Here is a 27,860-nt window from a genome sequence, read left to right as displayed (position 1 = left end):
GGGGCAAGGAGAACAGCAGTGGTTGACGTGGATGAAAATGCTGGACCAGGAGGAGGATGGCGGCTTTGAGTTTGTTTGCTGCTTGTACTCATGTGTTGATCCCATAGGCGTTTGTGATGTGCGATCATGTGCCTTTGCAAAGCAGTTGTACCTAGGTGGGTGTTGGACTTCCCACGACTCAGTTTCTTTTGGCACAGGTTGCAAATGGCATCGCTGTTGTCAGAGGCAGATACACAAAAAACATACCACACTGCTGAGCTCTTTAATGATGGCATTCTGGTGGTGGCAACAGCATGTGTTGATTGGTGTGCTGTCTGGCTGACCCCGGGTGCCGATGCATGCTGTCTGACTGTGCCACCAGCTCCTTGCGACGACTTCCCCCTGCTTCCAACTCGTCTCCTCCTCCTCTCTGTCTCCCCATCTGAACTTTCCCCCTGTTCTTCTTCTCTTCAAGCGGGCACCCACGTGACATCTACAGATGCATCGTCATCAACAACCGCTACACTTGTATCTGACAACTCAGCAAATGAAGCAGCAGCGGGTACAACATCATAATCATCACATCGTACGTCCATGTGTGTAATGCTGCCTGACTGAGACATATCCCTGTTATCTACATCCTCTGGCTATAATGGTTGCGCATCACTCATTTCTTCCAACTGATGTGTAAATAACTCCTCTGACAGATCAAGTGAAGTGGCTGTGGTGCTAGTGTTGGTGGTGGCGGCAGGCAGGCGAGTGTTAACTTGAGAGGTGCCCGAAGCTAAGCTGGAGGAGGTTGGCGCATCAAGGTTCCGAGCGGAAGCTGTAGAAGATTGGGTGTCCTGTGTTAGCCAGTCAACTATGTCCTCAGAACTTTTCGAGTTCAGGGTACGTGGCCTCTGAACACTGGGCATTATTCTAGGGCCAAAGGGAATCACAGCACCACGACCATGACGGCCCCTGCGGGGTGGCCTGCCTCTGCCTGTCATTTTTTTTTTCGATTAGTGGTAATATGCGTGCAAGCTACTGTGACAACAGATATGAGTGGCACTGTGCACTGGCAGAAGTTGGCAGAGTAGACACTCTAGGCCTGACACACACGCTTGCAGACAACTAACTGCTATTCAATCTATTACAGTCAAAATTGTATTTTTTTTAAAATGTACACTACTGTTACACCAGATATGAGTTGCACTGGTGTGACACTGTGCCCTGGCAGGCCCTGAAACGCACATGCATGAAGGAAACTGACTGCTATTATTTCACAGTCAAATTTCTAGTTTTTTTTTAATGTACACTACTGTTACACCAGATATGAGTTGCACTGGTGTGACACTGTGCCCTGGCAGGCCCTGAAACGCACACGCGTGAAGGAAACTGACTGCTATTATTTCACAGTCAAATTTCTAGTTTTTTTTTTAATGTACACTACTGTTACACCAGATATGAGTTGCACTGGTGTGACACTGTGCCCTGGCAGGCCCTGAAATGCACACGTGTGAAGGAAACTGACTGCTATTATTTCACAGTCAAATTTCTAGTTTTTTTTTTTTAATGTACACTACTGTTACACCAGATATGAGTTGCACTGGTGTGACACTGTGCCCTGGCAGGCCCTGAAACGCACATGCGTGAAGGAAACTGACTGCTATAATTTCACAGTCAAATTTCAATTTTTTTTTAAATGTACACTACTCTTACACCAAATATGAGTTGCACTGGTGTGACACTGTGCCCTGGCAGGCCCTGAAACGCACACGTGTGAAGGAAACTGACTGCTATTATTTCACAGTCAAATTTCTAGTTTTTTTTTAATGTACACTACTGTTACACCAGATATGAGTTGCACTGGTGTGACACTGTGCCCTGGCAGGCCCTGAAACGCACACGTGTGAAGGAAACTGACTGCTATTATTTCACAGTCAAATTTCTAGTGTTTTTTTTTTAATGTACACTACTGTTACACCAGATATGAGTTGCACTGGTGTGACACTGTGCCCTGGCAGGCCCTGAAACGCACACGCGTGAAGGAAACTGACTGCTATTATTTCACAGTCAAATTTCTAGTTTTTTTTTTTAAATGTACACTATTATTACACCAGATATGAGTTGCACTGGTGTGACACTGCCCTGGCAGGCCCTGAAACGCACACGTGTGAAGGAAACTGACTGCTATTATTTCACAGTCAAATTTCTAGTTTTTTTTAACCCCTTAACGACCAAGGAAGTGCAGGGTACGTCCTCAAAAAAAAGGCAGTTAACGCCTGAGGACGTACCCTGCATGTCCTCGGTGTGGAAAGCAGCTGGAAGCGATCCTGCTACCTTCCAGCTGCTTTCCGGTTATTGCAGTGATGCCTCGATATGGAGGCATCCTGCAATAACCTTTGGTAGCTATCTGATGCAGAGAGAACCACTCTGTGGCCCTCTCTGCACTGTAGATCGGTGGCTTTCCTCGTTGGTGGGTGGGAGCAGACTAGGGAGGCGGGTGGCGGCCATCGATGGCCCTGGTCATGTGGAGGGGGACGGGATCATGGGCGGGGATGGCCGGAGGCGCGCACGGACGCGCGCACATGCACGGGAGGGCTGGGGTGGGCGTGTGCACGGGGAGGGAGCGGGTGTGAACCGCTACACTACAGAAAAATCTGTAATAAAAAATGTTGAAAAAAGGGATAGTAAGTAAAAAAAAAAATGATTAGTAAGGTGGTGGGGGTTTGTCTGTGGGGGGGGGGGGAAGCTACACTGCAGAAAAAAAAAAACCTAACAAAAAAAGCCCTTTTTTTGCAAACTGAATACTGGCAGACAGCTGTTTTTTTTTGGGGGGGGGGATCAGGGAGGTAGGATCTAAGGGGGGATGCTACACCACAGCATATGTAAATATGCTAAAAAAAATAAAAAAACATTAAAAACTTTTATTTTAGTACTGGCAGACTTTCTGCCAGTACTTAAGATGGCGGGGACAATTGTGGGGTGGGGGAGGGAAGGAAGCTGTTTGGTAGGGATCAGGGGATCTGATGTGTCAGGTGGGAGGCTGATCTCTACACTAAAGCTAAAATTAACCCTGCAAGCTCCCTACAAACTACCTAATTAACCCCTTCACTGCTAACCATAATACACGTGTGATCAGCAGCAGCATTTAGCGGCCTTCTAATTACCAGAAAGCAACGCCAAAGTCATATATGTCTGCTATTTCTGAACAAAGGGGATCCCAGAGAAGCATTTACAACCATTTGTGCCATAATTGCACAAGCTGTTTGTAAATGATTTCAGTGAGAAACCTAAAATTGTGAAAAATCTAAAGTTTTTTTTAATCTGATCGCATTTGGCGGTGAAATGGTGGCATGAAATATACCAAAATGGGCCTAGATCAATAATTGGGGTTGTCTACTACCCTACACTAAAGCTAAAATTACCCCAAAAAGCTCCCTACATGCTCCCTAATTAACCCCTTCACTGCTGGGCATAATACACGTGTGGTGCACAGTGGCATTTAGCAGCCTTCTAATTACCAAAAAGCAATGCCAAAGCCATATATGTCTGATATTTCTGAACAAAGGGGATCCCAGAGAAGAATTTACAACCATTTATGCCATAATTGCACAAGCTGTTTGTAAATAATTTCAGTGAGAAATCGAAAGTTTGTGAAAAAATTTGTGAAAAAGTGAACGATTTTTTGTATTTGATCGCATTTGGCGGTGAAATGGTAGCATGAAAAATTGGCCTAGATCAATACTTTGGGATGTCTTCTAAAAAAAATATATACATGTCAATGGATATTCCGGGGTTCCTGGAAATAGCAAAGTGCTGCTTGTATTTATGGCCCTATATCTTGCAAAAAAAGCATAGAACATGTAAACACTGGGTATTTCTGAACTCAGGACAAAATTTAGAAACTATTTAGCATGTTTTTTTTTTGGTGGTTGTAGATGTGTAACAGATTTTGGGGGTCAAAGTTAAAAAAAGTGTGCTTTTTTCCATTTTCTCCTAATATTTTATAATTTTTTTATAGTAAATTATAAGATATGATGAAAATAATGGTATCTTTACAAAGTCCATTTAATGGCGAGAAAAACGGTATATAATATGTGTGGGTACAGTAAATGAGTAAGAGGAAAATTACAGCTAAACACAAACACCGCAAAAATGTAAAAATAGCCTTGGTCCCAAACGGACAGAAAATGGAAAAGTGCTGTGGTCATTAAGGGGTTAATGTACACTACTGTTACACCAGATATGATTTGCACTGGTGTGACACTGTGCCCTGGCAGGCCCTGAAACGCACACGTGTGAAGGAAACTGCCTGCTATTATTTCACAGTCAAAAAAGTGTTTTTTTTAAATGTACACTACTGTTACACCAGATATGAGTTGCACTGGTGTGACACTGTGCCCTGGCAGGCCCTGAAACGCACACGTGTGAAGGAAACTGACTGCTATTATTTCACTTTCAAAAAAGTGTTGTTTTTTTAAATGTACAGTACTGTTACACCAGATATGAGTGGTGGCACTGGGCAAGTGGGCACAGAATACTCTGTGAGCCTGACACACACGCTGGCAGGCAGGCAACTGCAATTAGATTACACAGGGAAAAAAAAAAGCAGACTGCTGTTCTAGCCCTAAAAAGGGCTTTTTGGGGTGCTGTCCTTACAGCAGAGATCAGATGAGTCCTTCAGGACTGTAGTGGACACTGAATACACTAGCCTAGCTATTGATTTCCCTATTAAATCAGCAGCAGCTATACTGTCCCTCCTCTCACTAAGAATGCAGCTTCCGAATGAATCTAAAATGGATGCTATCCAGGAGGTGGGAGGGAGGGTCTGCTGCTGATTGGCTGGAATGTGTCTGCTGACTGTGAGGTACAGGGTCAAAGTTTACTAAATGATGACGAATAGGGGGCGGACCGAACATCGCATATGTTCGCCCGCTGCGGCGAACGCGAACAAGCTATGTTCGCCGGGAACTATTCGCCGGCGAACTATTCGGGACATCTCTACTCATTTTTATTACTCTGATGAAAGGTTTGAAAATGACGTGCTACACTGCTAGTTTCAATTTTATTATCTATATCTCTCTTGTGTTCTTTAAAGCATTCTTTTAGCTCTCTATAGGTTTTACATAGGACAATTACAGAATACTATGTATACTATTCCTTCTGATCTACAATTAATTTCACAAATAATATTGTGGGCTTTTTCTTATATGACCACCCCCATCGGGTTTACAATGTTTGCTATCTGTGAATCCCTGAAGTGGGTCTATTATCCATGAATCCCTGGAGAGGGTTTGCGGAACTTTGTTATATAAGTACAGGGGCCTCAGGAAGACAATAGCTCACTCTTATTAACCATCATCTTTCACCCTAGAAGTGCACAATATCCTGTCACAAGTTATACTAAAGGAGAATTTTGGGCTTTGACTGCAGCATACCAGAATATGACATTATTATAGCTGGATATTATCACATCTCTTTTTCTGGACATTTAGGATCCATTATACCTCCCGGGATGGTGCCATTTTTCTTATAGGGTTTATTTGAGTATGACTGGTCAAACAATTGTTATTTTTACTGTGGCTATTGTAGTATTAAACAAATTTATGCACATGATAATTTTGTATTTGTGTGGTAGTTGATTATTTGCATCTCTCCAAGTGACACTTGTTTTTGCTGTGGGAGTAAATTTATTTTAGTATTACAATCAGTGCTGGCCACTATAGTCTTGTGGTTCTGTTTGAACCTTTTTCTAATTTTATATATATATATATTTAGTTCAGAGTATTTTAGAAAAAGAGTTTGGCACAGAGCTAGACAAGATACTGTGAAAAAAATGGGGGATTACAGCACTCATTAAGGAAATCCCCTGCAAATCTAAGATGTAGATATACAGCTGGAGGATTTTGTCAGACTAAATAACAATGTGCACACGGCTCAGGTAAATGTAAATGGGTTTATTACAAATATAAAGCAGCAAAAATTAAGGCATCCAATATACTGTCAAAACCAGTGAAAATAATGTTATGCCACTGCAGTGGGTGACAACTGCTAGGCAAATATGTTAACTTACATATAAACAGTGCAAGAATAGCAAAAAAACAAAGGGAAAATTCCAAATTGACAATGAGAATGGCAGAGTAAGTAGCAATTTCAAATCACAGTGTTCAAAAACTCAATTAGCATGTTACAGCCATTAGGATCTCAAAGTCCTGATCAAATCAAAACTGTAGCATGAGGTGAAAACGTCCTCCAAGAATTGCAAAATTGAAAACAGCAACGGCAATGAGCTCAATCAAACTTGCAGCAGGTGTATACATCAGGTGTAGCTAGCCAGTAAACCGAGGTAAAAGCGTCCTCTAGAACCAGCCTGGTAACTGCTATATGGTGTAAGATATCTGTGGCAGCCAATTAGACAGAATAAGTAGCTGCAAAACAAATGACAAATGCAGCCTTACAATTTTCCGCGGTAAGTATTGTGAAGTCCAGGTTTTCACATTTTATCAAGGCAAACTATAGGACCAGGACAGCAAACTCCGACATCCAGTACTCATATTTACTCCTCCACATAAGTCGCGTCTCCTTGCTCATAGGGACACCGACTGTGATGAATTGAGTATATTCACTTCTGTACTTCAGACTTCCAACTCTGCTTTACTGCTTTAGAAAGGTGTCAGTCGATGCACATTTCGATCCACAATGCTGAGCGAAAGCAGGGGCCAATCACCTGTATCTCCAGTCTTTTATTGGTTTTAGCTTTTGAGGGTGTGGTTACAATTCTACTGCTACTTAATTTCATTGGCTGTCAGGACCAAGCCTCCTATTGTTACCAACATTTAAATACAAAGTATCGAGAGGTGATACATTTTGTATAAAACCCATCTAATTTTCTGAGAGCCGTGTGCACCGTTATACAAACATAGCTAATAACTATATACAAAGTGGGATGGAAATCTATGAATTACGAAGGAACATTATATTTACATCAAATGCTAGTGGATAGGATAACTTTGAAAGAAGGCATTATTCTAATAATGACCTCCAAGCAAATTGAAAAAATTATACATAAGACTATGAGGCCGAATTATCAAATGTCTGTCGGACCTGATCCGACAGTGCAGATCAGGTCCGACAGACATCGCTGAATGCGGAGAGCAATACGCTCTCCGTATTCAGCATTGCACCAGCAGCTCACAAGAGCTACTGGTGCAACACCGCCCCCTGCAGACTCGCGGCCAATTGGCCGCCAGCAGGGGGGTGTCAATCATCCCGATCGTACTCGATCCATTTGAATTGTGGCGATCTCTGTCCACCTCATCAGAGAAGACGGACAGGGTTATGTAGCAGCGGTCTTTAGACAGCTGCTTCATAACTGCTGTTTCTGGCGAGTCTTAAGACTCACCAAAAACACGGGGCGTTAAGCTCCATACGGAGCTTGATAAATGGGCCTCTATATCTAGTCAAAGGAACTTTCCTAGATTTTTTCTAAAAGTTATGTAAGAGAGTTCATTACGCAAATAATGGGTTACATGCTATTAACTAGAAAGGATGCATATTCTATTATTTCATTTAAACCAAGTGGAGAAACTGTTTTTAACTTATAAGTCCATCTTGCTTCCTTATTTAAGAGGCATTTATTTTCATCTCCTCCTCTCCCATTTGTTATTCCCCTGTCAATTCCTACAAATTTTAAAGAGACAGTGCTACTTTTATGTACCTCTCTAAAATGACGAGCTACACTAGTATCTCTTTCATAAAGAATGTCATCTCTATGCTCCGGTACTCTGTCCTTGAACATCCATTTTTGTTTTTCCAACATAGAACAGAGGACAGGAGCATTGTAGAAGATAGACAACCCCCACTGAATTATAATTAGAGAAACATCTAATATCGAACTGTTTGCCCGTATTTGCCGAGAAGGTTTTGCATTTAAGGATATATGGACTATACATGCAGTGTCCACATGGGAAGTTCCCTTTGACCTGTTGGTATTTTTTCAACCAATTACTTTCAGGTTCAGATCTTACAAATCTGCTTTTTACTAACTTTTACTAGCTTTTTACTAAGATAAGTTAGTAAAAGGCAGATTTGTAAGGCAGATTTGTAAAATTGCTACTTACTCTGCCATTCTCATTGTCATTTGGGAATTTTCCCTTGTTTTTTTGCTATTCTGTCACTGTTTCACTGTAAGTTAGCATATTTGCCTAGTAGTTGTCACCCACTGCAGTGGTATAACATTATTTTCACTGGTTTTGACAGTATGTTGGATGCCTTAATTTTTGCTGCTTTATATTTGTAATAAACCCATATACATTTACCTGAGCCTGTGTGCACATTGTTATTTAATCTGACAAAATCCTCCAGCCGTATATCTACATCTTAGATTTGCAGGGAATTTCCTTAATGAGTGCTGTAATCCCCCCTTTTTTCACAGTATCTCGTCTAGCTCTACGGTGCCAAACTCTTTTTCTAAAATACTCTGAACAAACTATCAATTTATGGGGGCCTGCACCTTGGTCTAATACGGTTAAATTCCGTTTAGATTTAGTTTTAGAATCAAGGTATAAATTTCCCATCCTTTAAGTAAGGAGGGTCCTGGCAATTCTCTCCCAGTTGTTTTGTATTTGATATATATATATATATATATATATATATATATATATATATATATATATATATATACTCTATATATTAAAGATGAAATGAAAGCTGTATAGAGCTTGCTTAAAGGGAGCACTATGAGGCCTAGATTTAGAGTTTGGCGGTAGCCGTGAAAACCAGCGTTAGAGGCTCCTAACGCTGGTTTTAGGCTACCGCCGGTATTTGGAGTCAGTCAGGAAAGGGTCTAACGCTCACTTTTCAGCCGTGACTTTTCCATTATGTCAATTGCGTATCCTATCTTTTCAATGGGATCTTTCTAACTCCGGTATTTAGAGTCGTGTCTGAAGTGAGCGTTAGAATTCTAACGACAAAACTCCAGCCGCAGAAAAAAGTCAGTAGTTAAGAGCTTTCTGGGCTAACGCCGGTTCATAAAGCTCTTAACTACTGTGCTCTAAAGTACACTAACACCCATAAACTACCTATGTACCCCTAAACCGAGGTCCCCCCACATCACCACTCGGAATTCTATTGGCTGATCGGAACAGCCAATAGAATGCGAGCTCAATCTGATTGGCTGATTGAATTTTCCTACCTTAATTCCGATTGGCTGATAGAATCCTATCAGCCAATCGGAATTCGAGGGACGCCATCTTGGATGACGTCCCTTAAAGGAACCGTCATTCGTCGTGAAGTCGTCGGAAGAAGAAGATGGGTCCGCGGTGGATGTCTTCAAGATGGAGCCGGTCCTCATCGGATGAAGATAGAAGATGCCGCTTGGAAGAAGATGGTTGCCGGTCCGGATCTACTCTTCTTCCCGGATAGGATGAAGACTTTGGAGCCTCTTCTGGACTTCTTCAGCCGTCGGATGATGGATGTCTAGCCCCCGCTTGGGCTTGGATGAAGATTTCAGAGCCTGGAACGATTGGTGATACCTGGCATGGTGAAGACAAGGTAGGAAGATCTTCAGGGGCTTAGTGTTAAGTTTATTTAAGGGGGGTTTGGGTTAGATTAGGGGTATGTGGGTGGTGGGTTGTAATGTTGGGGGGGTATTGTATGTGTTTTTTTTACAGGCAAAAGAGCTGAATTCTTTGGGGCATGCCCCGCAAAGGGCCCTGTTCAGGGCTGGTAAGGTAAAAGAGCTTTGAACTTTAGTAATTTAGAATAGGGTAGGGCATTTTTTTTATTTTGGGGGTCTTTGTTATTTTATTAGGGGACTTAGAGTAGGTGTAATTAGTTTAAAATTGTTGTAATATTTTTCTGATGTTTGTAAATATTTTTTTATTTTTTGTAACTTAGTTCTTTTTTATTTTTTGTACTTTAGTTAGTTTATTTCATTGTATTTATTTGTAGATATTGTATTTAATTAATTTATTGATAGTGTAGTGTTAGGTTTAATTGTAGGTAATTGTAGGTATTTTATTTAATTTATTTATTGATAGTGTAGTGTTAGGTTTAATTGTAACTTAGGTTAGGATTTATTTTACAGGTAATTTTGTAATTATTTTAACTATTTTAGCTATTAAATAGTTCTTAACTATTTAATAGCTATTGTACCTGGTTAAAATAAATACAAAGTTACCTGTAAAATAAATATAAATCATAAAATAGCTATAATATAATTATAATTTATATTGTAGCTATATTAGGATTTATTTTACAGGTAAGTATTTAGCTTTAAATAGGAATAATTTATTTAATAAGAGTTAATTAACCCTTTAAGGACATAGCTCTCAGTTTGCTCAATTGTTTTATGACGTAAAAATTCCGTCATATGTCCTTAAGAGGTTAATTTCGTTAGATTTAAATTATATTTAATTTAGGGGGGTGTTAGTGTTAGGGTTAGACTTAGCTTTAGGGGTTAATACATTTATTAGAATAGCGGTGAGCTCCAGTCGGCAGATTAGGGGTTAATGTTTGAAGTTAGGTGTCGGCGATGTTAGGGAGGGCAGATTAGGGGTTAATACTATTTATTATAGGGTTAGTGAGGCGGATTAGGGGTTAATAACTTTATTATAATAGCGGTGCGGTCCGCTCGGCAGAATAGGGGTTAATAAGTGTAGGCAGGTGGAGGCGACGTTGTGGGGGGCAGATTAGGGGTTAATAAATATAATATAGGGGTCGGCGGTGTTAGGGGCAGCAGATTAGGGGTACATAGGGATAATGTAAGTAGCGGCGGTTTACGGAGTGGCAGATTAGGGGTTAATAATAATATGCAGGGGTCAGCGATAGTGGGGGCGGCAGATTAGGGGTTAATAAGTGTAAGGTTAGGGGTGCTTAGACTCGGGGTACATGTTAGAGTGTTAGGTGCAGACGTAGGAAGTGTTTCCCCATAGCAAACAATGGGGCTGCGTTAGAAGCTGAACGCAGCTTTTTTGCAGGTGTTAGGTTTTTTTTCAGCTCAAACAGCCCCATTGTTTCCTATGGGGGAATCGTGCACAAGCACGTTTTTGAAGCTGGCCGTGTCCGTAAGCAACTCTGGTATCGAGAGTTGAAGTTGCGTTAAATATGCTCTACGCTCCTTTTTTGGAGCCTAACGCAGCCATTCTGTGGACTCTCAATACCAGAGTTATTTAAAAGGTGCGGCCAGAAAAAAGCCAGCGTTAGCTACGCGGGTCGTTACCGACAAAACTCTAAATCTAGCCGTGAGATTGCAATATAAAATGATAAATTGTATATATGTAAAAAAACTCTGCAATATACTTTAATTATTTATTTTGTACCCTTTTGCTGTAATTCAATGCTGAAATTGTGATCTTTTCAGTTCCTGTTAGAAATGGAAGTGCAGAATACTGTTATATTCCGCACAACCATTGTCTGCACACTCTAGTTACCTACTTATAACTGTGCCTAATTGGCCACAGCAGAGAAGGTAACCTAAGTTATAACATGTCAGCTCCCTCCCATTGTTTAATAGACACATTGGGGCCGAATTATAAAGCTCCTTTTTCTGTGCGCACCTTCAGGCTTGCTGGACACAGCAGTTATGAAGCAGCGATCTAAAGACCGCTACTCCATAACTGGTCCATTTGCTCTGAGCCTGCGGACATCAATCCGCCCCGATCCTATACGATCAGGCTGATTGACACCCCCTGCTAGCCTGCAGGGGGCGGTATTGCACCAGCTGTTCACAAGAACTGCTTGTGTAATGATAAATGCCGACAGCGTATGCTGTTGGCATTTATCGATGTGCGGCGGACATGATATGCAACATCGCACTTTAATAAATCAGCCCCTAAAACAATACACTTATTTTGTCACTAATCATTTCTTTGAATGCATCATTCTATCTAGCGTTAGTGTTTAATGTCCCTTTCAGCAATGCTGCCAAAAAATACTGGTCCATGTAATAGAAGCTCATTGGCTATTACTGGCAAAACACACACAACACAAGCAAAAAAATATAAATAAAAAATAGCTCAGGAACATCAATAATTTAACCCCTTAACGACCGACGACGTATGCCATACGTCCTCAGAAAAAAAGCACTTAACGCCCGAGGACGTATGGCATACGTCGTCGGTTTAACAGAGCACTGGAAGCGATCGAAATCGCTTCCAGCTGCTCTAACAGTATTGCAGGCTTGCCTTGAGGTCTAGGCATCCTGCAATACTGTTCCCGAGTGCCGGGACCGGATTGATCACTCCCCCACGAGTGATCACTTCCGGTTTCGCTCCACGTGGAGCCCGGCAGTGTTTCAGAGCATCGGAAGCGATCGTACACGCTTCCGATGCTCTGCTTGTGTGCTAAAACGATTAAAATAAAAAAAGCCCTAAATAGCCCCCCCCTCCCCCTTCACTAGGCATCCAAGATGGCGATGCCCAGTGCATCATGGGGCCTCTGGGGGTGTCCCTAGCCTGCATAATCATAGGGGCAAGCTAGGGTCACCCAATCTGAGCCTCCCACCCTAAAAAAAAAATAATAATAAAATACCCCATTTGTCTGATCATGTCAATATTTGTAAATATTGACTATGATCAGTGTGGATCTCCCTCCCTCTCCTCACTTGCCATTTTGTTGGAGAGAGAGAGAGACCTGTATTTAGCAGAGAGAGAGATTTATTTATTTTATTTGTTAAAAAATATAGAACCAAAGGCTCTTTTCAGAGCCATTAACCCCTAGCTTGCCAGTGATCACTATATATCACTGGCAGTAGCATAGGTGCACTTTTTTTTTTGCTGCATTTTGCTGTCTGTGCATTTTTTTAGGGGTTAATTTTGTTGTTGTAATTTTTTAAAAACCCAAAGGCTCTTTTCAGAAACATTTAGTTAATTTAATTTAATTTTCAGAGCCATTAACCCCTAGCTTGCCAGTGATCACTATATATCACTGGCAGTAGCATAGGTGCACTTTTTTTTTGCTGCATTTTGCTGTCTGTGCATTTTTTTAGGGGTTAATTTTGTTGTTATAATTTTTTAAAAACCCAAAGGCTCTTTTCAGAAACATTTAGTTAATTTAATTTAATTTTCAGAGCCATTAACCCCTAGCTTGCCAGTGATCGCTATAAATCACTGGCAGTTGCATAGCTGTACTTTTTTGCTGTCTGTGCATTTTTTTAGGGGTTAATTTTGTTGTTGTAATTTTTTAAAAACCCAAAGGCTCTTTTCAGAAACATTTAGTTAATTTAATTTAATTTTCAGAGCCATTAACCCCTAGCTTGCCAGTGATTGCTATAAATCACTGGCAGTTGCAGAGCTGTACTTTTTTGCTGTCTGTGCATTTTTTTAGGGGTTAATTTTGTTGTTGTAATTTTTTAAAAACCCAAAGGCTCTTTTCAGAAACATTTAGTTAATTTAATTTAATTTTCAGAGCCATTAACCACTAGCTTGCCAGTGATCGCTATAAATCACTGGCAGTAGCATAGCTGTACTTTTTTGCTAGTTAATTTAGTTAATTAATTTAGTTAATTTAATTTAATTTTCAGAGCCATTAACCCCTAGCTTGCCAGTGATCGCTATAAATCACTGGCAGTAGCATAGCTGTACTTTTTTGCTGTCTGTGCATTTTTTTAGGGGTTAATTTTGTTGTTGTAATTTTTTAAAAACCCAAAGGCTCTTTTCAGAAACATTTAGTTAATTTAATTTAATTTTCAGAGCCATTAACCCCTAGCTTGCCAGTGATCGCTATAAATCACTGGCAGTAGCATAGCTGTACTTTTTTGCTAGTTAATTTAGTTAATTAATTTAGTTAATTTAATTTAATTTTCAGAGCCATTAACCCCTAGCTTGCCAGTGATCGCTATAAATCACTGGCAGTTGCATAGCTGTACTTTTTTGCTGTCTGTGCATTTTTTTAGGGGTTAATTTTGTTGTTGTAATTTTTTAAAAACCCAAAGGCTCTTTTCAGAAACATTTAGTTAATTTAATTTAATTTTCAGAGCCATTAACCACTAGCTTGCCAGTGATCGCTATAAATCACTGGCAGTTGCATAGCTGTACTTTTTTGCTGTCTGTGCATTTTTTTAGGGGTTAATTTTGTTGTTGTAATTTTTTAAAAACCCAAAGGCTCTTTTCAGAAACATTTAGTTAATTTAATTTAATTTTCAGAGCCATTAACCACTAGCTTGCCAGTGATCGCTATAAATCACTGGCAGTAGCATAGCTGTACTTTTTTGCTAGTTAATTTAGTTAATTAATTTAGTTAATTTAATTTTTTTTAGTAATTGTTTTCTGTGACAGATACAAAAATGTCACAGAAAAGATATAGTGCTGAGGAGGCGTATGCCATCCTTGCGTCAGAGTCAGATGCCTCTATTTCTGACTCAGACCCCAATTTTGACCCTGCCATGTGCTCAGATACATCACTAGATGCCAGAAGGAGGCGTGTTGCTGCCATTGCTGCTGAAGAGTGGGTAATGCCTCATTTCCAGAGGCCAGATATCCCACCCTTCACAGCAAATGCTGGCATAAATATAGATGTGGCAGGTTTTAGCCCCCAGCAGTTTCTGGAAGTGTTTCTGGGCGATGATATATTGGGGAACTAATTTATATGCCCATCAGTTCCGTGCTGCAAAGCCTGGAACATATTTGGCAAAGCATACAAAAACTTGGGTGTAAGAGAGGCGCTGTATGAACAGCTGAGAGAACCAACAATAGCTAAAAAAGTTTAAATAAAAATATCTCAATATGTATAATACAGTGTATCGTAAAATTAGATATATATCAATATGTATAATAAACAAACATAGAAAGGGATGATATAAGCTAGTTTAATAAAAAACAATAATAAATAACAATAGTAAGTTGTGGCCACAACTAAATAAAATGATGAAGAAAAATTAGCAGCATAGATTTACAATTCACAAATCAAAACGCTATTAATTAACTATGACGGTTCAGCGATGTAATATCACTTAGATAAGGTGCAATACTAAGCCTCCTGTAAGTAAATAAAACTGAAATAGTTGGCTTGTAATTTCTCCGATAATGTCCGTATGTGATTTAAAACTGGTGAGTTAGGGTATCCTTTGTGAATGAAATAGTCCCATTGAAAGTGTGTAGGCAAATTCCTATTGCGTGTACTGAGTTGAGCTTCGTGAGTTGAAGTGAGTGAGAGACAGGGCAGTCAGCTGTTTTGCCGTACTGTGTTAAAGTGCAAGTGATAGATAGTTCTTTGTTAAGTGAACTGGTAGATACGTGAATTTCTTTGAATTAACTTCTTTGCAAAAAAGTGACAAATTTTCTTATTTAAGAATATTTTATCAATGTGATATTTATAAAATGTTCAATGTGAATCTTCAGCTGTATGACAGGCTTATTAGCTGCGCTCCCCGGCCAGCGTATGTGTGTAAATGCGTGGCGGAAGTACTCACAGCTGCTTCACTGTCTTGTAACAGCACTGAATCCTTTCTAGTTGCCGTTCGGCTGTTCCGTTGAAAGAATGGACAATGGTCTCCTTGATCTTCCTGGATCCTCCTGGATCTTTCCTGGGTACTATCGATAGATGATGGGTGACAATGGAAAGTGTAAACAGACTCCACAGCTTCCTATCTATGCGTTTCAGCACTATGAGTGCCTTTATCAAGAATGTTTTCGTGGAGTCAGAATGTTCCTTTTAAATGGTTCTCATAACCCGTATGTAAGACCCGTATGTTAGTAATGGGTCCTAGAGGTTCTCGGCTTTAGATATATTGTATCAAAGTGTTTTACAGAGTATCCAGTACTAAAAATAAAGATAAAAATAAAAGACATTAAAGAAAATTGGGTGGACATGAAAGTATTTCTAATTTATACGTTTATCTGAATTATATTGAGAGCAATTTATTATACATATGATATATTACTTCATAGTATTATACAAATAGAAAAAATTGGGTGATAGTATTTCTGATTTATACGTAGATATGCCTGAATCATTCAAAGGCATATTTTTAAAAACATATTTTTAACATATGGATATATTAGAGTATAATTAGAAAGAGGTTTTTCAAAAACAATTAAATGTACACTTCTCAGATGTGATGAAAATCAAAATAAGATTCTCTAAAAAAAGCTAAAAAGACTCATAAAATATATTCTATATAAAAAGTACTCTATATAAAAAATGCTCTGTATAAAAAATACTCTATATAAAAATACTCTAAAAAATAACACTTTAAAAGGTGACTAAAAAATGACTAAAAAATGAAGATATCCCTACATAAAAAACCCTTATAAAATATTAACTTATATGATTAGTCATATAAAATAATCGTGATTAATTATAATAGGTTAACGGATATTATTAAAATTTAGATGTTATAATGCAAGTAGTTTATCTAAAAAATAAATATTCGCTTTGAAATAAATTAAATGACTGTTTAAAATATACAGGGAAAAAGGTACGTGATCTCATTTAAAAAATGTGTTTATATAAAGGGGTTGAGGTCTAATTCTGCATTCAGCCCCCCTGGGATGAGGGAAGCAAAATTCACAATAAGTTCTGCTTCTGTTTGTAACAGTTTCAAAGTAAGATTGCCCCCTCTCTTAGAGGATATCTTTCTAAGTCCCCAGTATAATAGACCTTTTGTGTCTTGGTTATGATCTCTTTTGAAATGAAGGGACAGGTGGTGATCTTCATATCCTCTTTCGATGTTATTTAGATGTTGTCTTATCCTATCTTTTAGGGGTTGTCCTGTTTGACCTAGTTACTGTCTGTTACATGGGCATTGGATCAGATAGACCACATTAGTGTCTGTGCATTTAATAGTATCTCTAATTTTTAATTTAAAATCTGAATTGGTAGATTCTACTTGTTTGCATTTTCTGCTAAACTTACATGCCTTACAATTATGACATGGGTAGAAGCCTTCCAGTGGATTTCCTAATACATCTTGATTTTTATTGCTTTTATTAAATTCACTGGGAGCTAGTATAGATTTTAGATTTTTAGATTTACGATAAATAATTTTAGGCTTCATTTGTGCAATATCACTTAATATGGGGTCTTTTTGAACATAGTGCCAGTGTTTGTAAAGAATTTTTTTGACTGTTTTAAAATCTGCGTTATATTGAGTAATAAAAGTAGTTTCATTAGAAAATTGTTGTTTACAAGGGACCTTATTTTCTTTTGATAGTAAGTTTTCCCTATCAACAAGAGTAGCATTCTCCAGTGATTCTTTTATCATGTCTTTGTTGTATCCTCTTTCTATAAATTTGTTTTCCAGGATCTGGGCTTGTGTTCTAAAATCCTCAATATCCGAACAATTCTTCCTTAGCCTAAGGAACTGGCTTTTTGGGATATTTAATTTCCATAGGTCATAATGGCAGCTTTTAAAATGAACATAATTATTAGAATCCACTGGTTTAAAAAACGTTTTTGTCTTGATTTCATTATTAATAATTTCTACTGTTATGTCTAAGTAGTTAATAAGTTTAGTGCTATATTCGTATGTAAAAGATAATCCCCATCTATTATGGTTTAGATCTTCCATAAATAGATTAAGTAAATCTATGCCTCCTGTCCAAATAAAAAAGAGATCATCTATGTATCTCTTAAAGAGTACGAGGTTTGCGCTCCAAGGTGTATCTAGAATGGTCTCTTGTTCGAATTGTCCCATAAATAAATTTGCGTAACTGGGCGCAAACCTCGTACCCATTGCTGTACCTTTTTTTTGTAAAAAGAATTGTCCATTAAAGTTAAAATAGTTGTTATTTAAAATAAATTCTATACACTGTACAATAAAATCTATTTGTTGTATGGGCATATTCTCATCTTTATATAGAGAATGTTTTATGGCATTTAGTCCTAAATTGTGTTGGATATTGGTGTATAGAGAACTTACATCGCATGTAACTAATAGTAGGTTCTCCTTCCAATCTACTTCTTTGAGACTGTTTAAAAAATCAGTAGAATCTTTCAGATAAGTGGGGAGTTTTCTCACAAAGGGCTGTAAAAACATATTAAGATAAGTTAGATGTGAGGGAGTTTATTCCAGAGATTATAGGTCTACCGGGGGGTTTTGTGAGGGATTTATGAATTTTGGGTAAATAATAAAATATGGGAGTGACAGGGGTGGTTTGTTTCAGAAATTGCAACTCTTTATCATTGAGTATATTCTCTTTCTTTGCTTCAAATAATATCTCATCTAGATTTTTTATCATATTTTTCACTGGATTTGACCCTAGCTTTTCGTATGTTACTTTATCGTCTAGTAATCTATGGGCCTCTTCTAGATAATCTAAAGTATCGAGGAGCACTACTCCTCCGCCCTTATCAGCCATCTTTATTATGATTTCTGGGTTATTTTTGAGATCTGTAATTACCTGTTGTTCTTTTTTGGTAAGGTTATATTTCATTTGTTTTCTATTATCCAATTTATAGATATCATTGTAAACAACAATTTTCTAATGAAACTACTTTTATTACTCAATATAACGCAGATTTTAAAACAGTCAAAAAAATTCTTTACAAACACTGGCACTATGTTCAAAAAGACCCCATATTAAGTGATATTGCACAAATGAAGCCTAAAATTATTTATCGTAAATCTAAAAATCTAAAATCTATACTAGCTCCCAGTGAATTTAATAAAAGCAATAAAAATCAAGATGTATTAGGAAATCCACTGGAAGGCTTCTACCCATGTCATAATTGTAAGGCATGTAAGTTTAGCAGAAAATGCAAACAAGTAGAATCTACCAATTCAGATTTTAAATTAAAAATTAGAGATACTATTAAATGCACAGACACTAATGTGGTCTATCTGATCCAATGCCCATGTAACAGACAGTACCTAGGTCAAACAGGACAACCCCTAAAAGATAGGATAAGACAACATCTAAATAACATCGAAAGAGGATATGAAGATCACCACCTGTCCCTTCATTTCAAAAGAGATCATAACCAAGACACAAAAGGTCTATTATACTGGGGACTTAGAAAGATATCCTCTAAGAGAGGGGGCAATCTTACTTTGAAACTGTTACAAACAGAAGCAGAACTTATTGTGAATTTTGCTTCCCTCATCCCAGGGGGGCTGAATGCAGAATTAGACCTCAACCCCTTTATATAAACACATTTTTTAAATGAGATCACGTACCTTTTTCCCTGTATATTTTAAACAGTCATTTAATTTATTTCAAAGCGAATATTTATTTTTTAGATAAACTACTTGCATTATAACATCTAAATTTTAATAATATCCGTTAACCTATTATAATTAATCACGATTATTTTATATGACTAATCATATAAGTTAATATTTTATAAGGGTTTTTTATGTAGGGATATCTTCATTTTTTAGTCATTTTTTAGTCATTCATTTTTTAGTCACCTTTTAAAGTGTTATTTTTTAGAGTATTTTTATATAGAGTATTTTTTATACAGAGCATTTTTTATATAGAGTACTTTTTATATAGAATATATTTTATGAGTCTTTTTAGCTTTTTTTAGAGAATCTTATTTTGATTTTCATCACATCTGAGAAGTGTACATTTAATTGTTTTTGAAAAACCTCTTTCTAATTATACTCTAATATATCCATATGTTAAAAATATGTTTTTAAAAATATGCCTTTGAATGATTCAGGCATATCTACGTATAAATCAGAAATACTATCACCCAATTTTTTCTATTTGTATAATACTATGAAGTAATATATCATATGTATAATAAATTGCTCTCAATATAATTCAGATAAACGCATAAATTAGAAATACTTTCATGTCCACCCAATTTTCTTTAATGTCTTTTATTTTTATCTTTATTTTTAGTACTGGATACTCTGTAAAACACTTTGATACAATATATCTAAAGCCGAGAACCTCTAGGACCCATTACTAACATACGGGTCTTACATACGGGTTATGAGAACCATTTAAAAGGAACATTCTGACTCCACGAAAAAATTCTTGATAAAGGCACTCATAGTGCTGAAACGCGTAGATAGGAAGCTGTGGAGTCTGTTTACACTTTCCATTGTCACCCATCATCTATCGATAGTACCCAGGAAAGATCCAGGAGGATCCAGGAAGATCAAGGAGACCATTGTCCATTCTTTCAATGGAACAGCCGAACGGCAACTAGAAAGGATTCAGTGCTGTTACAAGACAGTGAAGCAGCTGTGAGTACTTCCGCCACGCATTTACACACATACGCTGGCCGGGGAGCGCAGCTAATAAGCCTGTCATACAGCTGAAGATTCACATTGAACATTTTATAAATATCACATTGATAAAATATTCTTAAATAAGAAAATTTGTCACTTTTTTGCAAAGAAGTTAATTCAAAGAAATTCACGTATCTACCAGTTCACTTAACAAAGAACTATCTATCACTTGCACTTTAACACAGTACGGCAAAACAGCTGACTGCCCTGTCTCTCACTCACTTCAACTCACGAAGCTCAACTCAGTACACGCAATAGGAATTTGCCTACACACTTTCAATGGGACTATTTCATTCACAAAGGATACCCTAACTCACCAGTTTTAAATCACATACGGACATTATCGGAGAAATTACAAGCCAACTATTTCAGTTTTATTTACTTACAGGAGGCTTAGTATTGCACCTTATCTAAGTGATATTACATCGCTGAACCGTCATAGTTAATTAATAGTGTTTTGATTTGTGAATTGTAAATCTATGCTGCTAATTTTTCTTCATCATTTTATTTAGTTGTGGCCACAACTTACTATTGTTATTTATTATTGTTTTTTATTAAACTAGCTTATATCATCCCTTTCTATGTTTGTTTATTATACATATTGATATATATCTAATTTTACGATACACTGTATTATACATATTGAGATATTTTTATTTAAACTTTTTTAGCTATTGTTGGTTCTCTCAGCTGTTCATACAGCGCCTCTCTTACACCCAAGTTTTTGTATTCTTTATTGGACTGAGTAGGGAGATATCAGTCTTATTTAGAGAGGCTAAGAGGGTTAGACTTAGTCCAGACTCTTGTTTTTTGATATTTGGCAAAGCAGCAATGGGCCCCCATCAATGTGCCAGAATTCAAAAAATTCTGGGCATTGACTATGCTGATGGGCATCATAAAGAAACCCTCCATTCGCTCCTACTGGAGTAGTAGCCCCATCTGCTCTACCCCCATTTTCTCCCAGACTATGTCGAGGAAGAGGTATGAAATGATTCTGCATTTCATGCACTTCAGCGACAACAGCCTGTGCCCCCCTAGGGAGCATCCCCAATTTGGCAGGCTGTATAAAATCCGCCCCCTGATAACCCACTTTTCTGCCAGGTTTGCAGAGGCTTATACACCTGGAAGGAATATATGCGTTGATGAATCCCTAATGAAGTATAAGGGAAGGCTGGGATTCAAGCAGTATATTCCTTCCAAACGCTCCAGATATGGGGTAAAGGTGTATAAGCTCTTTGACAGCGAGACTGGGTATACTCAGGCCTTCCGGGTGTATGAGGGAAAGGATAGCCACCTTGACCCTCCAGGTTGCCCAGAACATATTGGAACCACTGGCAAGATTGTCTGGGACCTGATATTACCCCTAATGAACAAAGGGTATCACTTGTACTTAGACAATTTTTATACAAGTGTCCTTTTGTTCAAGCTACTGTATTGCTTTGATACAGTAGCTTGCGGTACAATTAAAAAGAACCGCGCAGGTTTCCCAGGACAACTTGTACGCACCCGGCTACGAAGGGGGGAGACCTCAGCTCTGCGCCAAGAGGACCTGTTGGCACTTAAGTACAGAGACAAGAAGGATGTATACCTTCTTACCACCATCCACACAGAGAGGACGGTGGCGGTTTCTGTACGTGGCAGAGCTGAGATCATAAGGAAGCCAGTGGGCATCAAGTCTTATAACCGGCATATGGGTGGGGTTGATCTGGCTGATCAGCTGCTGCAGCCCTACCTAATTATGCGGAAGACAAGGGCCTGGTACAAAAAGGTTGCAATTTATCTAATGCAGATTGCAACCCACAACGCTTTTTTGTTGTTCAAAAAAGCAAACCCCAGAGTTAAAAAAACTTTTTTACAGTTTCAGCTCCAGATTATTACTGGGATTTTGTACCATGATGCACCTGCTCCCCGGGCGGTGATGGGAGAGAGCAGAGTTGGGGCTACTCATTTTATTTTTAAAATCCCCCCTACTGCCGCAAAGCAGAAACCACAAAAAAAATGCAGAGTCTGTACCAAGAGGGGGAAGAGAAGGGACACCATATATCACTGTCCTGATTGCCCTGGACAGCCTGCACTCTGCATTGGGGACTGCTTCAAGCGGTACCATACAATGGTCAATTTTTAAAAAAATAAATACATTTGGTGTTATATATATATATATATATATTTTTTTTGGTTATGTTTACTGTTAGATGGGTTTTTGTTTTTTTTACTTTTACTGTGCCAGATTTTTACATTTCACTACTCTATTTTTTTCTAAAATTGGGCCTGTTATTTTTTTTTTAACCAAAACCCCTGTCAAACCTATGCATGGGGGACATAGGTGTTCTCAGGGTGCCTTGCAAAAAACAACCTGAAGTATGTTTTTGTAATAACTTACAACAGTCTCTCCTAAATCATAGTCAAAAAGCAATATGTCTAAAAATGAAAATTGAAAAATTACCACCATACACTTTCTCCAATTTTTTGGGCTAAAACGGTTGCTTCAAAGGAATCAAAGCACACCATATACAATACCTTGGGGTGTCAACATTTAAAAAATATACACTTTCATGGCAATAAATAAAAGTGGGGTATGCAATAGGCCACAAACTAAAGATAGGCCTATCAGAAGAAATACTCTAATTGTTAATAACTAAAATCACAAGTCATAAAATTGTAACATAACCTTCCCAAAATCCTGGCAAACCTATGCATGGGGGGCATAGGTGTACTCAGGGTGCCTTGCAGAAAACAACCTGAAGTATTCTTTTGCAATAACTTACAACAGTCTCTCCTAAATCATAGTCAAAAAGCAATGTGTCTGTAAAAATGAAAATTGAAAAATAACCACCATACACTTTCTCCATTTTTTTGGGCTAAAACGGTTGCTTCAAAGGCATCAAAGCACACCATATACAATACCTTGGGGTGTCAACATTTAAAAAATATACACTTTCATGGCAATAAATAAAAGTGGGGTATGCAATAGGCCACAAACTAAAGATAGGCCTATCAGAAGAAATACTCTCATTGTTAATAACTAAAATCACAAGTCATAAAATTGTAACATAACCTTCCCAAAATCCTGGCAACCCTATGCATGGGGGGCATAGGTGTACTCAGGGTGCCTTGCAGAAAACAACCTGAAGTATTCTTTTGCAATAACTTACAACAGTCTCTCCTAAATCATAGTCAAAAAGCAATGTGTCTGTAAAAATGAAAATTGAAAAATAACCACCATACACTTTCTCCAATTTTTTGGGCTAAAACGGTTGCTTCAAAGGCATCAAAGCACACCATATACAATACCTTGGGGTGTCAACTTTTCAAATATATGCACATTCATGGAAAACAAATAAATTGGGGTATGTTAAAAGACCCCCCAAAAAGACGATAGGCAAAGAAAATATGTTAAATGTGAAAAAAAATCACAAACGCATGTCAGACATTTGGCATTGCACCCCCCAAACAAGCCATCAAACCTATGCATAGGTGGTATCACTGAACTCAGGAGATGTTGGTGGCCACATATTGTTGTCTTCTTTGGTAGTAACACATAACAGGAGCTGTGAATCCATGTCTAAAGTACAATGTATGTGAACAATAACACAAAAATATGAATGCCCAATAGTTTGACAAAGACTAGTGGTTAAATTAGTGCATGGAAAGTGTTAAAATACCTGCATTTGAAATACCCTAGGAAGTCTACTTTTCAAAAATATATGGTTTGATTGAGGTAAATTACATTGGCTGGCTTTAGAAATGTCTTAAATATGACATGGGTGCATGGGATGTGAAAATTCAAAGTGGAAAAAATGGAATGGGCTTCCTAAAAATAAGGCCTTTTAGCCCCCAGAGAACCCAACACACCTATACATGGGTGGTATCACTGTACTCAGGAGAGGTTGTTTAACACATATTGAGGTGTTTTTTTGGCAGTAACACATAACAGGAACTGAAAATCCATGCCTTAAGTACAATGTGTGTGAAAAATAACACAAAAAAATGACTACCCAAAAGTTTGACAAAGACTGGTGGTTGAATTAGTGCATGGAAAGTGTTAAAATATCAGCATTTGAAAAACCCTAGGGTGTCTACTTTTCAAAAATATATGGTTTGATGGGGGTAAATTCCATTGGCCAGCTTCAGAAATGTCCCAAATAGGACATGGGTGCATGATGACCGATGTGAAAATTCCAAGTTGAAAAACTGGAATGCGCTACCTAAAAATAAGGCCATTTAGCCCCCAGAGAACCCGACACACCTGTACATAGGTGGTATCACTGTACTTGGGAGATGTTGTTGAACACATATTGAGGTGGTTTTTGGCAGTAACACATAACAGGAACTGAAAATACATGCCTAAAGTACAATGTGTGTGAAAAATAACACAAAAAAATGACTACCCAAAGGTTTGACAAAGACTAGTGGTTGAATTAGTGCATGGAAAGTGTTAAAATACCAGCATTTGAAATACCCTAGGGTGTCTACTTTTCAAAAATATATGGTTTGATGGGGGTAAACTCCATTGGCCAGCTTCAGAAATGTCCCAAATAGGACATGGGTGCATGATGACCAATGTGAAAATTCCAAGTTGAAAAACTGGAATGTGCTACCTAAAAATAAGGCCATTTAGCCCCCAGAGAACCCGACACACCTATACATAGGTGGTATCACTGTACTCAGGAGATGTTGTTGAACACATATTGAGGTGGTTTTTGGCAGTAACACATAACAGGAACTGAAAATCCATGCCTAAAGTACAATGTGTGTGAAAAATAACACAAAAAAATGACTACCCAAAAGTTTGACAAAGACTGGTGGTTGAATTAGTGCATGGAAAGTGTTAAAATATCAGCATTTGAAAAACCCTAGGGTGTCTACTTTTCAAAAATATATGGTTTGATGGGGGTAAATTCCATTGGCCAGCTTCAGAAATGTCCCAAATAGGACATGGGTGCATGATGACCGATGTGAAAATTCCAAGTTGTAAAACTGGAATGCGCTACCTAAAAATAAGGCCATTTAGCCCCCAGAGAACCCGACACACCTATATATAGATGGTATCACTGTACTCAGGAGATGTTGTTGAACACATATTGAGGTGGTTTTTGGCAGTAACACATAACAGGAACTGAAAATCCATGCCTAAAGTACAATGTGTGTGAAAAATAACACAAAAAAATGACTACCCAAAAGTTTGACAAAGACTGGTGGTTGAATTAGTGCATGGAAAGTGTTAAAATATCAGCATTTGAAAAACCCTAGGGTGTCTACTTTTCAAAAATATATGGTTTGATGGGGGTAAATTCCATTGGCCAGCTTCAGAAATGTCCCAAATAGGACATGGGTGCATGATGACCGATGTGAAAATTCCAAGTTGTAAAACTGGAATGCGCTACCTAAAAATAAGGCCATTTAGCCCCCAGAGAACCCGACACACCTATATATAGATGGTATCACTGTACTCAGGAGATGTTGTTGAACACATATTGAGGTGGTTTTTGGCAGTAACACATAACAGGAACTGAAAATCCATGCCTAAAGTACAATGTGTGTGAAAAATAACACAAAAAAATGACTACACAAAAGTTTGACAAAGACTAGTGGTTGAATTAGTGCATGGAAAGTGTTAAAATACCAGCATTTGAAATACCCTAGGGTGTCTACTTTTCAAAAATATATGGTTTGATGGGGGTAAATTCCATTGGCCAGCTTCAGAAATGTCCCAAATAGGACATGGGTGCATGATGACCGATGTGAAAATTCCAAGTTGAAAAACTGGAATGCGCTACCTAAAGATAAGGCCATTTAGCCCCCAGAGAACCCGACACACCTATACATAGGTGGTATCACTGTACTCAGGAGATGTTGTTGAACACATATTGAGGTGGTTTTTGGCAGTAACACATAACAGGAACTGAAAATACATGCCTAAAGTACAATGTGTGTGAAAAATAACACAAAAAAATGACTACACAAAAGTTTGACAAAGACTAGTGGTTGAATTAGTGCATGGAAAGTGTTAAAATACCAGCATTTGAAATACCCTAGGGTGTCTACTTTTCAAAAATATATGGTTTGATGGGGTAAATTCCATTGGCCAGCTTCAGAAATGTCCCAAATAGGACATGGGTGCATGATGACCGATGTGAAAATTCCAAGTTGAAAAACTGGAATGCGCTACCTAAAAATAAGGCCATTTAGCCCCCAGAGAACCCGACACACCTGTACATAGGTGGTATCACTGTACTTGGGAGATGTTGTTGAACACATATTGAGGTGGTTTTTGGCAGTAACACATAACAGGAACTGAAAATACATGCCTAAAGCACAATGTGTGTGAAAAATAACACAAAAAATGACTACCCAAAGGTTTGACAAAGACTAGTGGTTGAATTAGTGCATGGAAAGTGTTAAAATACCAGCATTTGAAATACCCTAGGGTGTCTACTTTTCAAAAATATATGGTTTGATGGGGGTAAACTCCATTGGCCAGCTTCAGAAATGTCCGAAATAGGACATGGGTGCATGATGACCAATGTGAAAATTCCAAGTTGAAAAACTGGAATGTGCTACCTAAAAATAAGGCCATTTAGCCCCCAGAGAACCCGACACACCTATACATAGGTGGTATCACTGTACTCAGGAGATGTTTTTGAACACATATTGAGGTGGTTTTTGGCAGTAACACATAACAGGAACTGAAAATCCATGCCTAAAGTACAATGTGTGTGAAAAATAACACAAAAAAATGACTACCCAAAAGTTTGACAAAGACTGGTGGTTGAATTAGTGCATGGAAAGTGTTAAAATATCAGCATTTGAAAATCCCTAGGGTGTCTACTTTTCAAAAATATATGGTTTGATGGGGGTAAATTCCATTGGCCAGCTTCAGAAATGTCCCAAATAGGACATGGGTGCATGATGACCGATGTGAAAATTCCAAGTTGTAAAACTGGAATGCGCTACCTAAAAATAAGGCCATTTAGCCCCCAGAGAACCCGACACACCTATACATAGATGGTATCACTGTACTCAGGAGATGTTGTTGAACACATATTGAGGTGGTTTTTGGCAGTAACACATAACAGGAACTGAAAATCCATGCCTAAAGTACAATGTGTGTGAAAAATAACACAAAAAAATGACTACACAAAAGTTTGACAAAGACTAGTGGTTGAATTAGTGCATGGAAAGTGTTAAAATACCAGCATTTGAAATACCCTAGGGTGTCTACTTTTCAAAAATATATGGTTTGATGGGGGTAAATTCCATTGGCCAGCTTCAGAAATGTCCCAAATAGGACATGGGTGCATGATGACCGATGTGAAAATTCCAAGTTGAAAAACTGGAATGCGCTACCTAAAGATAAGGCCATTTAGCCCCCAGAGAACCCGACACACCTATACATAGGTGGTATCACTGTACTTGGGAGATGTTGTTGAACACATATTGAGGTGGTTTTTGGCAGTAACACATAACAGGAACTGAAAATACATGCCTAATGTACATTGTGTGTGAAAAATAACACAAAAAAATGACTACCCAAAGGTTTGACAAAGACTAGTGGTTGAATTAGTGCATGGAAAGTGTTAAAATACCAGCATTTGAAATACCCTAGGGTGTCTACTTTTCAAAAATATATGGTTTGATGGGGGTAAACTCCATTGGCCAGCTTCAGAAATGTCCCAAATAGGACATGGGTGCATGATGACCGATGTGA

This window comes from Bombina bombina, chromosome 6 (assembly GCF_027579735.1).
Source record: "Bombina bombina isolate aBomBom1 chromosome 6, aBomBom1.pri, whole genome shotgun sequence".
Classification (NCBI taxonomy): domain Eukaryota; kingdom Metazoa; phylum Chordata; class Amphibia; order Anura; family Bombinatoridae; genus Bombina; species Bombina bombina.
Note: the sequence above shows the minus strand (reverse complement) of the source record.